This window comes from Sorex araneus, chromosome 1 (assembly GCF_027595985.1).
Source record: "Sorex araneus isolate mSorAra2 chromosome 1, mSorAra2.pri, whole genome shotgun sequence".
Taxonomy (NCBI): Eukaryota; Metazoa; Chordata; class Mammalia; order Eulipotyphla; family Soricidae; genus Sorex; species Sorex araneus.
Genome location: NC_073302.1, coordinates 384,403,833 through 384,418,068, shown reverse-complemented (window position 1 = coordinate 384,418,068; position 14,236 = coordinate 384,403,833).

Genomic DNA, 14,236 nt, shown 5'->3' with positions numbered 1-14,236 from the left:
TCAGTGGGGCAGCCCCTAAACACCACACAAGTAGCATCAAGCACTCCTGACTGTGACCCCTAAGTCAAAACAAACGAATACATAAAATAAACTTTAAAAATTAAGATATTAAAATTAATATATTAAAAATAAGAAATATATAGTTATTATTGTGAGGCATGCACTTTATTTTAATTATTATTTGTGGGGAGGGGTTAGCCATACCTGGAGATGGTTAGAGGTTACTTCTGGCTCGTTACTTAGGAATTACTCCTGGTGGTGCTCAGGGGACAATATGGGATGCTTGGGATTGAACCTGGGTTGGCCATATGCAAGGCATATGACTACCCTCTGTACTATCACTTTGATCCAAATGAGGCATGCACTTTAACATTGAACTATAGCCTCAGCTACAAAGAGCTATTACTGTGAATAAAGTAGAAGGGAAAGATGACCAATTAATATAATATCCCCTTTAAAAATTAAAAAGAATAAATATAGGAAATATAGGAAAAATATAAATGAAAAGTTCTTAGTAAATATCCAGTCTTAATGGCTTTACATTGAAAATGCACAACAATTATTCATGTGTCTATGAATCCTTGAAAGAAAACTTCCTGAGAGTTGAATTAAAAATACACGACAAGGATTAGAACACAGGGATTCTCAGTGTTAAATAAAATGTTAACATTTACCCTATTTTATTAATAGTTAATACCACAAGATTCTAGACATGTTAGCATTTCTATGTGCATTTCTAGCAAATATGAATGACAACCATACACACCATCTCTGACTATAAAAATCAAGGTACTAGTTAATTCCCAATATTTTTATCTTTTTCTTTATCTTTATTAAATGTTTTACAGATATAATTGAAATGCCATTATCTTTTTTTTATTATTAAATTTATTTATTTTTAATTAGAGAATCACCGTGAGGGTACAGTTACAGATTTATACACTTTTGTGCTTATACTTCCCTCATACAAAGTTCGGGAACCCATCCCTTCACCAGTGCCCATTCTCCACCACCCGTAAACCCAGTGTCCCTCCCACCCTCCCCAATCCCATCTCCCCCCCACCCCACCCTGCCACTGTGGCAAGGCATTCCCTTCTGTTTTCTCTCTCTAATTAGCTGTTGTGGTTTGCGATAAAGGTGTTGAGTGGCCGCTGTGCTCAGTCTCTAGCCCTCATTCAGCCCGCAACTCCCTTCCCCCACATGGCCTTTGACTACAATGTAGTTGGTGATCGCTTCTCTGAGCTGACCTTTCCCCGGAACGTGAGGCCAGCCTCGAAGCCATGGAGTCAACCTCCTGGTACTTATTTCTACAGTTCTTGGGTGTTAGTCTCCCACTCTGTTATTCTATATACCATAGATGAGTGCAATCTTTCTATGTCTGTCTCTCTCTTTCTGACTCATTTCACTCAGCATGAAACTTTTCATGCCCATCCACTTAACTACAAAATTCTTGACCTCCTTTTTTCTAACAGCTGCATAGTATTCCATTGTATAGATGTACCAAAGTTTCCTCAACCAGTCATCCGTTCTGGGGCATTCGGGTTTTTTCCAGATTCTGGCTATTGTAAACAGTGCTGCGATGAACATACATGTGCAGATGTTGTTTCGATTGTACTTTTTTGCCTCTCTGGGATATATTCCCAGCAGTGGTATTGCTGGGTCAAATGGGAATTCAATATCTAATTTTTTGAGAGTCGTCCAAATTGTTTTCCAGAAGGGCTGAACCAGTCGAAATGCCATTATCTTATACATTTGACAAAATAACTTGTGAGGATACTCTGTCCTTTTCTGTGCTTACTCATTCCTTATTTATAACTGAGATTTATAACTGAGGGAAGTTAAAATTTATTTTTTGTTTGTTTGTTTGGAGGCTTACACCTGAGGTGCTCAGGTCTTACTCCTGACTCAGCACCTCATGATTCCTAGTAGTACTCAGGGGAACAAATGGGTGGGGATTGAACCCAACTGGCTGTGTGCAAGACAAATACCCTACTAAATGTACTATCTTTCCAACTCCTAGAAAGCTAGAATTTAAAGCCAGCCAACTTTTAAAAACTTTTATTTTAATGAATGATAATTTAGTGAGATACAGTTAGAGACTTACAAACTTTCATGATTACGTTTCAGTCATACAACGTCTAAGTACCAATCCCTCCACCAATGCCCATTCTCCATCACCAAGTTTCCCAGTATCCCTTCCTCCACCCCCACCCTTTCCTACCCCCTGCCTCTGTGGAAGACACATTCCCTCTTACCCTCTCTTCTTTTGGGTGTTATGATTTGCAATACAGGTACCTAGTGGCCATCATGTTTGGTCCATAGTCTCTTTTCAGCAAGCATCTACCATCCCGAGCAAGCCCTCCAACCATCATTTACATAGTATTCCCTTTTCTATCCCAGCTGCTTTTTCCCCCAGCACATGATACCAGCTTCCAAGCTATAAAACGAACCTCCTGGCCCTTATCTCTACTATTCTTATAGGTGTGAGTCTCCTATTATGTTACTTTGTATTCCACAAATGAGTTCAATCATTCTGTCTGTCCCTCTCTTTCTGACTCATTTCACTTAGCATGATATTCTCCATGTCCATTCACTTATATGCAAATTTCATGATTTCATCTTTTCTAACAGCTACATAGTATTCCATTGTGTAGATAGAGCAAAGTTTCTCTAAGCAGTCATCTGTCCTTGGGCACTCGGGTTTTTTCCAGATTCTATCTACTGTAAATAGTGCCTCAATAAACATACAAGTGCAGATGCCATTTCTACTGTACTTTTTTGCATCTCTGGGATATATTCCCAGAAGTGATATTGCTGGGTTAAATGGGAGCTCAATTTCTTTTTTTTTTTTTTTTAAGAAACATCCATATTGTTTTCCAAAAAGCAAAGCCAGGCTATTAACCAGGATCCTAGAGATTTAACTCGGGTTAGCCACTTGCAAAACTAGCACTTATCTGCTATACTATTTCACCAGCCCCAATATTTTAAACATATTTTCTAGGATGAGTTTAATATTTTATTTTACTCACTTTTTCAAATAAGTTCATTTTTTTTTACCTCCACGGCATTATGATTAAAGTATAAAAATACAAAAACATTTGAAATGATCTGATCCGATCTTATAGTCACAGCTAATCTTGAGGTAGGAGCAACTTGCATTCAGTCCAAACCCCAAATGACACTTGACATTGACTTCAAAGAAGCAATACAAACTAAACACTAAGGTTTACTTTGAGAATTTGTGTGCTGTCCCCCAGATTTTCTTTCTTAATCCCTCAGATTAAGTATTTCTTAACCATCTTTACTGGGGAGCATTTAAAAATGGCGCATGTTCATTGTTGCCACGACTCTCCACTCATACATTGATAAATGAATCATTCTTGTTGTATTCCTTGCACCTGCATGAAGCTGTGTGTGTTAGTGCTTAGCCAGAGTGTAGTGGATACATCTGCTTTACAAGTTAACCGACAGAATTTGTTTATAAACCCACTGAAGAGCTAAATGAAGCAAACTGCATTATCGTACTCGCTAATTACATTTCATTTCAGCTGAAAGCTTATTACAGATCCAGCCTGAAAACCCGACTTTTTAATTTTGTTTACATCCACTTCTGCTTTTACTTCAGTCCTGGAAGATGCTGTTGGGTTTCCCCTCCCTGTAAAACTGAGGAGTATTAAAGCAATTGACTGAAGAGGCTGTAGTATTGGTTAATACCCCCTCAACTATATTCGTTAGTAAGAAAAGACTTACTCCCTGTACAGATTTATATCACTAGTTGCACTAATGGATACTCAAACATCCAGAACGCGTGAATGTATTTCACTTGGTTTGAACTCACCACTTCCTGAGTAGAGTCTATGTTTCTTAGAGACTCAGCACCTTTGATGGTAAGGGCAAAGCAAGCTGATATCCCAAACCACAGATGGCTGAACAAGCCACATTCTTAAATCTGGCATGTTGACTTAGATGTGCTCTCTCCTCCTCTTTCTCTTCAAAATGATATTGTGCCTAACATTTCATTAATGGCTAGCTTTGTGTGAGTTTACAAATGGCAGGATCTGTATTGGCCTCAGTTTCATTGTTTGTCTTTCCACATTTCCTGCTGCTAAGTGTTTCACCCACCTGCTGTAATGTCATTCCGCAAGAGATAAAGATGATCATTGCCTGCTATCGTTTTCTAGAATGGTCACCAGCAAATCACCACATTGCCAGTGACCATTTACCTCGAAACTGCTTAGTTGACTATATGCATTTACATTTTCACTTCCATCACGCCCACATATATGTGTATTGTGAGTATTTTTCTTAGCTTCTCCACTATACTTACAGATATAATGTTGGAAGATGATCATATCTTAATGACAGTGATATACATAACAGTTACTGAATTATCTGCACATGGAAACAGACTATTTTTTTCATAAGTCCCTGGCATATAAAAATATAACAAGCTTCAAAGTCTTTGGGGCCCATTGGTAGTACTTAATGGCTTTCAAGGAGCTTATGGTGTCAAAACTATTTACATTTAAACACTAAGACCTTATTTCCTTTTGTTCTGTAGTGACTACTGACTGTGGGGAACTGATAGTGGCAAAGTGATGGTGGGTAAAAATGTGAGTGACTTAGAGCAAACAGTGCCATTGTTGCCATACTACTAGCTGTATTTTTTACCACCATGCGCTTACAGGAAAAATAATGTCACTTAAGAAAAACTTTAATTTGGAACCAAAGGAATAGTATAGCAGGTAGGGCTCTTGCCTTGCATGACGCTAACCTGTGTTCGATACTGGGTACGCTTTTTGTTCCATCTACTAGGAGTGACGCTTGAGCACAGAGCCAGGAATAAGTCCTGAATGCTGCCAGGTGTGGTCCAAAACCAAAACAAGAAATAGACTTCAATTAAAAAATAAAAATGACTTTGATATATTATTGAAATTTATCGTTCTTTAATATCCCAACTCTTGGATATACTTCTTTTCAGTATGACAAAAACTAGAACATACAAAGCGCTGTTGCTGCATACTGATGTATGATGAAGTATGTGCAGATATTCAAGTTCAGAGCTAAACTAGCTGTTTTTTTAATATGCCATTTTAATTTGAGAGAATGACTGACAAACTATGGTTATTCAGTCGTGAGTATGCAGCAGACATTTTTTCAAAAATGAACAAAGTGAGCTTGTCACTTCAAGGAAAACAACTGACAGTATTTATTTCCGACAATAAAAATTGATCTATCAAGCAAAAACTAGAATTTTGGAAAATTTGTTTCTGCCACTGTGAGTTTGACAGCTTCCCAATACTTAAAGGCTTTCCAGATAAGAATTGTGTGGTATTAATGAATGTGATTTGTTGATACTATGTTGTAAAAAATGTGCCAACATTTAGAAAGTTTGTATAACTCAAGGAACCAGTATTTTCCAAATGACCGATGCAAAAAACTATAAATCAGATATATGTAAAAATCCATTCAATGTGTAAAAAATGTATATTGGAATGAACTGAGCAGTAGAGAAAGTTCACAAATCTTACTTCAGATTTTACATTGAAATTGCCCTGAATGAGGCTGAGTTGTCAGAATACACTGGAGGGGGCGGTGTGAATCTAGCACCCACCCAAACAGAGGCACAGGAGCCAAAACCTCCACATCCCACAATTATCACCATACTCATGGCTGAGCCCCACTACTCAGGATGAGCCTCATCCAGAAATTTATCTATTAAAAAAAAAACTCAGGTGTGCAGGTCTTGTGACTGAAATCTCCAGGCTCTCATGGAGTCTGGGATGGGCTACCTCCCTGAAGAACAGGGAGGTGAAGAACATCTCCCTATCCTTCAGGAAAACTGAACTACCTCTAATGCCAAATAAGCTCATTAACTAGCCAGGGTCCATAAATTCATATACAAATCTCAAAAGAGATTAAAAAAAAGTTGCAGAAACAATTCCGGACCCTGCACCAGGCCAAGTCATCTGGGGCACCCAAAGTCACCATCCAGTTAAAAACTTAACTCCTGTTTTATCACCTCATTCAAAATTTTTGAATTCCTGGACTAAATGTGGCCATGAAACATCTACATTACTGATAAACTAGGAGTAGCATACCACAGTGGATGGGATGTAAAGTAGAAGACAACCAATCTTGATTGACATGATATAAACACACAAGATTAACCTTTAATAACATGTTAGTAATCTCTTTTTAAGGGCTTAAGGGCTCCATGGTAAGATGCAACAATATTCACGTAGTATTTTACTAAGAAAAAAATTTTTAATCATGTTAGCATATTATTTATAACAAACAGTATAAAATAAATTATTCAGAGCCAGCTTTAGGGGCAGGCTTGAGGGGTGATTGGGAAAATGTGGAAATAATGATGGTGAGAAAGTAAAATGGTGATGGGATAAGTGTTGGAATATTGAATATAAGAAAATATCATAAACGCCTTTAAAAATTAAAATTTTAAAATCACTTGTATCACTTGTCATCCCGTTGATCTTTGATTTGCTGGAGTGGGCACCAGTAATGCCTCCATTCGTCCCTGTAATATGCTAGTGTAGCCCAATGGCATCTGCTCGGACCAGGTACACGAAGAGCCTCTAACTGTTCGTTCAGGGTTTTGATGAAGAAGTCTGACCATCTTGTAGGTGGGTGACCATGCAGTCTTTTCACGTCCTATGGAATCCAGTTGATAACGGCTCTAATCCACCAGTTGTCTCTAAATCGCATTGTGTCCAACCCATCTGATTTTCGACGCCGTGGCTAATAAGAAAGCTTCCCTGATTCTTGATCGTTGACAGAGGTCAGAACTCTGGATTCCTTCTCTCACTTGAGTGAAATGTGATATTTCAAGCATAGTTCTTTCAATTCCTCTTTGGGATACTGAAATAGTGTTCTCCTCTTGTTTTTATATGCCCCAGATCTCTGAGGCGTATGTTAGTGCAGGAAGAACAGTGGAGTCGAAAAGATGTGACTGACAGACGGCCAAAAGGCACATGAAAAAATGCTCCACATCCCTAGTAATCAGGGAGATGCAAATCAAAACAACAATGAGATATCATCTCACACCACAGAGACTGGCACACATTCAAAAGAACAAAAGCAACTAGTTCTGGTGTGGATGTGGGGAAAAAGGGACACTCCTTCACTGTTGGTGGGAATGCTGACTGGTCCGGCCTTTCTGGAAAACAATATGGACAGTCCTTCAAAAACGAGAAATTGAGGGGCTGGAGCGATAGCACAGCAGTTAGGGCGTTTGCCTTGCACGCGGCCGACCCGGGTTCGATCCCCGGCATCCCATATGGTCCCCCAAGCACCGCCAGGAGTAATTCCTGAGTTTAAAGCCAGGAGTAACCCCTGAGCATCGCTGGGTTGTGACCCAAAAAGAAAAAAAAAACAAACTAGAAATTGAGCTTCCATATGACCCCGCAGTACAACTTCTGGGACTATATCCCGAGGATGCAAAAGAGCACAGTAGAAATGACATCTGTACCTATATATTCATTGCAGCACTGTTTATAATAGCCACAATCTGGAAACAACCCGAGTGCCCTAAAACAGATGAATGATTAAAAAAACTTTGGGTACATCTACACAATGGAATACTATGCAGCTGTTAGGAGAGATGAAGTCATAAAATTTGCTTATAAATGGATAAACATGGAGAGTATCATGCTAAGTGAAATGAGTTAGAAAGAGAGGGACAGACATAGAGGGACTGCACTCATTTGTGGAGTGTAGGGTAGCATCACATGAGGCTGACACCCAAGGACAGTAGATACAAGGGCCAGGAGGATTTCCCCATAGCTGGAAAACTGCTTCATGAGAGGAGGGGAGAAGGCACATGGAATAGAGAAGGGATCACTAACAAAATGATGGTGGAGAAACCAGTTGGAATGGGAGATGCATGCTGAAAGTAGATGATGGACCAAACATGATGAACTCTCAGTGTCTGTATTGCAAGCTATAATGCCCAAAAGTAGAGAGAGAGTATGGGGAATATTGTCTGCCATAGAGGCAGGGGGAGGGTGGGAAAGGGGGGTTATACCAGGGATATTGGTTGTGGGGAATGTGCACTGGTGGAGGGATGGATGTTTGATCGTTGTGAGATTGTAAACCAAACATGAAAGCTTGTAACTATCTCACTGTGATTCAATAAAATTGAAAAAATTTAAAAAAAAAGAAAAAAGAAAAGAAAAGATGTGCCTGAAGCTGGAGGTTCTTTGTCCTCTTAACCACTTCTTTGGTGCTCTTGAAGGTGTTCCATGCTGCTCTCTTCCTCCTTCGCAGTTCTGGCGCCAAGTTATTCCTCACGTTGAATTCTCGACCCAGGTACACATAGCTGCTACATTCGGAGATGTTCATTTCATTGAGAGCAAATGGAACGTCAGGGACTAGTTCACTTTTCATGAATATCATTTTGCTGAGATTCAGCTGCAGTCTGACCTTTCCAGACTCACGGTCGAAGTCGGCCAGCATTTGTGCTGCTTGGCTAATGTTTGGTGTTATTAGAATGATGTCATCAGCAAAGAGGAGGTGGTGTAGTTGCTGACTGTCTATCTTTACTCCCATTTTTTCCCATTCCAGTCGTCCTTGAGGGTGGCATTAAAGAGTTTCGGTAAAATGGTATCACCCTGCCGAACCCCTCTCTTTACATCGATGATCGCTTCCTTGTAGAATGGCGAGATCCTGGCAGTGAATCCATAATACAGCTCGAGGAGGATCCTGATGTACTGAGTTTGAATGCCCTGTTTGGCTAGGGCTTCGATGACCGCATCAGTCTCAACAGAATCAAAGGCCTTCTTTAAATCGATGAACATTAGTCAGAGCAGCATCTTGAACTCTCGCAAAACTTCAATGAGCTTGGTCATCATGTGGATATGGTCAATCATGCTGAATCCTTTTTGTAACCCGGCTTGCTTGCATGGTTGTCCTTTGTCTAGTGTTCTGCCTATTCTATTCAGGATGACGCGAGTGAACAACTTGTAGACTATAGATAACAGCCAAATCGGGCGATAGTTGTTGATTTTTTGGATATCTCCCTTCTTGTACAACAGAATGGTGCTACTGGTTTTCCATTGGGATGGAACCTTGCATTCGGACAGGCAGCATGTGAAGAGCCAAGCCTGTGTATTGACGAGTACTGGCAGGAGATTCAGATTCTTCAGGTGCTCAGGTCTGACCTTGTCTGGACCAGGTGCTGTATGAGTCTTTACTGACAAAATGGCATGTAGGATTTTGAAAGGAAGAACATTGGGAACGACATACCCATCCTGCGGAATTTGGTATGTGGGCAGGTGGACGTGGCTATCAAAGAGATCTGAGTAGAAGTCATGAATAATCCTCTCCATTGCCCTTCTGGAAGATGTGATAGATTCATCAGGATGTCGGAGGGCAGTCATCTTGGTCTTGTAGTTGGCGAAGAACAGGCGAGCATTGTGAATACTTTTCCCATCCTCTGCCGCATCGGCCAACATTGCTGCCCTTCTGTCTTTGAGGTCTTCCTTTATCACTTCTCTGCACAGCTTTACGAGCTCGGACATTAGCTATGTGATTGCCTGTGGCTCGTGCCAAACCACATTGGTGAATGAGTTCGAGGGTTTCCGAAGACAGGCATCTGTTTGTGGCTTTCCCACTCTTGGCATTCCTCGTGTAGTGATGGAGGTGCTGAACCAGTTGATCATATTCCTCGTCGATGTTGTCAATGATGGCATCTTCCCACGTTGCCACAATAGTGCCAAAAAGCTCCCAGTTGGTGGTCATTCTGGGAGTTCTCTTCTTAAACTTAAACTTTGCAGTACTTTCTCCCCAATCTGTGAAGTAGAATTTTGCACAAAGCAGATGGTGGTTCGATCTAATTTGGAATTTTGGGACAACAGCAATATCCGTCAGGCAGAACCATTGATTGAATATGATGTGGTCAATTTCATTGTAGAATGGTCCAATGGGAGACTTCCATGTCCAACATTTAGAATCAGCCTTCTGGAACTGTGAGTTATCATGGGTGGTTTTGGTCAACATGATGAACTCAGACAGTCTTTCACCCCGTTTGTTCCATTCTAGGTCATGGGTCCTGATGTCAAGTTTTTGGGCAACCTTCTCATTCCTATCTTAGCATTAAAATCACTGACAATGATCTTGTAGAAGGTGTGGTCTTCTTTATAGAAGTTTACCAGCTCCATGTAGAACTTCTCAGTTTCTTCTTTATCATAGTTGGATGTTGGTGTGTAGACGACGAAGATAGAAACTGCCGGTAGTGAGCCACATCTATTCAAGCGTAATTATCCGATATGGGTTTTTGGACCCGGCTGTGGAAGGAGCATGATGGAGGGGCCCGAGGGGACGCCCTCGGACCCCAAGCAGCCCACTGAACTAATTCCGGCATGGGACCAGAGACCCCACGGCGTGCTGAAGCTGTGGGACCCGGGCATCCCCCAATTCTTTTAACCTGTCTCTCTCTCAACTCCTCCCTCCTGAACACAGCGCAGGGGCCGCGGTTTTCCTGAGCGCAAAACGGAGTCGCCGATTCAGCCAAAACAGGACGTGAGCGCGCTTGCGGGAGTCCCCAGGGGGCGGGGGCGGCGACCCCCGCCCACCGCAGTTAGATACTTAAACCCACCTCCCCCACGTGTGCTTCCTTTTGGACCCGGCTGTGGAAGGAGCATGATGGAGGGGCCCGAGGGGACGCCCTCGGACCCCAAGCAGCCCACTGAACTAATTCCGGCATGGGACCAGAGACCCCACGGCGTGCTGAAGCTGTGGGACCCGGGCATCCCCCAATTCTTTTAACCTGTCTCTCTCTCAACTCCTCCCTCCTGAACACAGCGCAGGGGCCGCGGTTTTCCTGAGCGCAAAACGGAGTCGCCGATTCAGCCAAAACAGGACGTGAGCGCGCTTGCGGGAGTCCCCAGGGGGCGGGGGCGGCGACCCCCGCCCACCGCAGTTAGATACTTAAACCCACCTCCCCCACGTGTGCTTCCTTTTGGACCCGGCTGTGGAAGGAGCATGATGGAGGGGCCCGAGGGGACGCCCTCGGACCCCAAGCAGCCCACTGAACTAATTCCGGCATGGGACCAGAGACCCCACGGCGTGCTGAAGCTGTGGGACCCGGGCATCCCCCAATTCTTTTAACCTGTCTCTCTCTCAACTCCTCCCTCCTGAACACAGCGCAGGGGCCGCGGTTTTCCTGAGCGCAAAACGGAGACGCCGAGCCTCTCTCTAGGTTTCTCCATCTTATGAGCACCATAAAAGGGTAAAAGTTTATAGTGATGTTATTTCTGGTTGTACTTTCCCTGGACTTTATACAGAAACCCAAAACCGCGCGGCCGCTGCCGCGGCCGCGCGACTTAATGTCATCTTAGTATGAGCAATATGTAATGGTTCCTTTCTAATGGGGCGGACTTTTGTGGGAGATCCTAATAGTAAGTCTGTTGCTGAAATATTGAAGGCAATCAAAGTGGTAGCCACCTCACTAGACTGAACTAAGCTATATCCCCACGCCGGCTGAGAAGAAATTTTCTTCTTTCTCGGGAAGAAACGCGGTGTGTCATCAACTACAGTGTGATGCCCATTAAGCAAACAGACCTGGTGGCGTGGGAATGGGATATAAGGGGAAAAATTATGTACAAGGAACAGCGGGACGCTGGTGGAATCTCGAGCCGGAGCCGACACCAGCGCAAGACCGTCGGTTCCAGAGACTGCTTGCAGATACTCTACAAGTCTATCAACTAAGCCAGAGCCCCACGCCTGCTGATGACGGGAAATAACCATCCTTTTCGGTTTTTTTTTCCCTTGTCAGGCAGCGTGGCGATTACTAAAACAGGCGTGAACTCGGTGGCGCGGGGCAAGGGGGAAAAAGAAAAACTATGTAACAAACAGCGGGACTTAATATCTCTATATTCTTAGCAATGGAGAACTATCAAATGCCTCCTTGGCAATAGGACTGCTTTTCTTTTTTGGGGGAAACCCCAACAATGGTAGTGAGTTGTATGTTGAAACATGGAATGTAATCGAAATAAGGCGTAAACGAAGTGAAACATGTCATGTGCAAGGGTTGGGACTGGGGAGGTGGGAGGGGGCGGCAGGTATACTGGGGGGGTTGGTGATGGAAGATGGGCACTGGTGAAGTGAAGGGTGTTTGAGAACTGTATAACCGACATAATCCTGAGAACTATGTAACCCTCCACATGGTGATTCAATAAAATTAAAAAAAAAAAAAAAAAAAAAAAAAAAAAAAATAAAATAAAAAAAAAAAAAAAAAAAAAATTATCCGATATGGGGTGTTAGGCATTCGAATGAATCAATGCTCATGGCCAAATCCATGTTAACAAGGACACCAATATCACCGACGCCTCTATTGTCACATGTTCTGAGGAACAGTTCTTCTCCAGTGTTGAAAATGGCGTGATGTGATCGATGCCCTTTCGTCTTGGTCAGACCAATGATGTCGTACTTGATCTTCTGAGCTTGTACCATCAGGTCTTAGATGGATGCTTCTGATACCAGCATACATGCATTGAAAGAACAGTCATTTTAGTCCTTCTTCATTTTGGCAGCCTAGTTCGTCCCTGAGATTTTATCAGCCTCTCCTTGCTCATCGTTCTTAACACTGCAGTATTGGATGCTCTTTTAGGGTCAGAGAAATGAGACCCATTGTTATTACTGTTTTTGGCATATCAAATATGCCACAGGTAGCATGATTTGAATACAAATATGCTATATATAAGTATGCTATTTTCTAACTTATATCTTTACTTCAAGAGAACACAAATGTCTTGTATTTGCATATATGGCAAAATACACCAAATTTCAAAGTTTGTACAATGATTCCTATAAAGTACAATTTGTGGATTCTTTGTTGTATGATGTTAAAATACTGTCCTATGGCATTACATTTTTGGGATATTAAAAATAATTATTCTCCAGGTCAGAGCAATAGTACAGCAGTTAGAGCATTTGCCTTGCATGCAGCTGACCCAGGCTCAATCCCTGGCATCCTATATGATTTCCCAAGCCCTGCTAGTAGTAATTCCTGAGTGTAGAGCCAGAAGTAACTCCTGAGAATTGCCAGGTGTGAGCCCTACCTCCACCCAAAAAAGCTATACACACTCACACTCACACACACAAAACAAAGTTAAAAATAATCATTCTTATAAGTAAAAATTATTCACTAAAGAAAGGAAAATGTGACTATCTGTAGCTCTATTTCCTTTTCTAATACAATAATTTAATGCCATAAATTGTTGTCTAGGCCCCGCACATGGCATCTAATATTTGATGTCATATTTTCATTTTGCTTTTATTTTTCTCTTTCTTAGCTAGCAAATATTTGGGACTTATGTCTCAGTTATCTTTCTGTTATCGATTTTTTTATGTGATCTGAATATAATTTTTGATGGTTTCTATATTTTTAGCTCTTTATGTCTTCAAAATTTTTAGTAATGTTCCATGTGATTTTAAGAGGAGTGTATATTCCATTGCTTTAGGTAGAGTTGACTATATTTGTCTCTGAGAGCAAGTTGATTGATTATGTAGTTCAAGGCATTTTATCCTGATTTATTTTCTCACTGCTTGATCCTTAAGTAATTAACAAGGGTATTGAGTCTCCAACTGTAAAGTTATTTTGCCTATTTCTTCTTGGACTTCTGTATTTATATGATGTATTTTGCTGTCTTTTTTAAGGTTTATGCACAATAACGATATGTTATCAGTCATAATTGATTTTTTGATCATTACAAAATCTCGTTCTTTGATGATTTTTCTTATTCTGAAATCATCTTTGTCTGAAATCAATATAGGTACTCCAATTTTCTTGTGATTAGTTTAATATGCTATTTTTTATTCCTTTAATTTACATTTTTTGTCTTTGTGTTTGAATTGACTTTATCATTAGATAATGTAGTTGGGATAAGGGAGAGGCCTAGACCAGTACACAACATATTCAAGAGTTTCGAAAACCCTTTGGTGATGAGGAGCCATGAAGGAATTTTAAACCAGGGAAAAACACAGATAGTCTTTTTTTTTTAATTTTTTATTATTTTTTTATTTATTTTTTTTTACAGTTACAGATTTATACATTTTTGTGCTCATGTTTCTCCCTTACAAAGTTTGATAACCCATCCCTTCACCAGTGCCCATTTTCCACCACCAGTAAACCCAACATCACTCCCCCCCCTCCCCAGTCCCGTCTCCCCCCACCCCACATTGCCACTATGGCAGGGTATTCCCTTTTGTTCTCTCT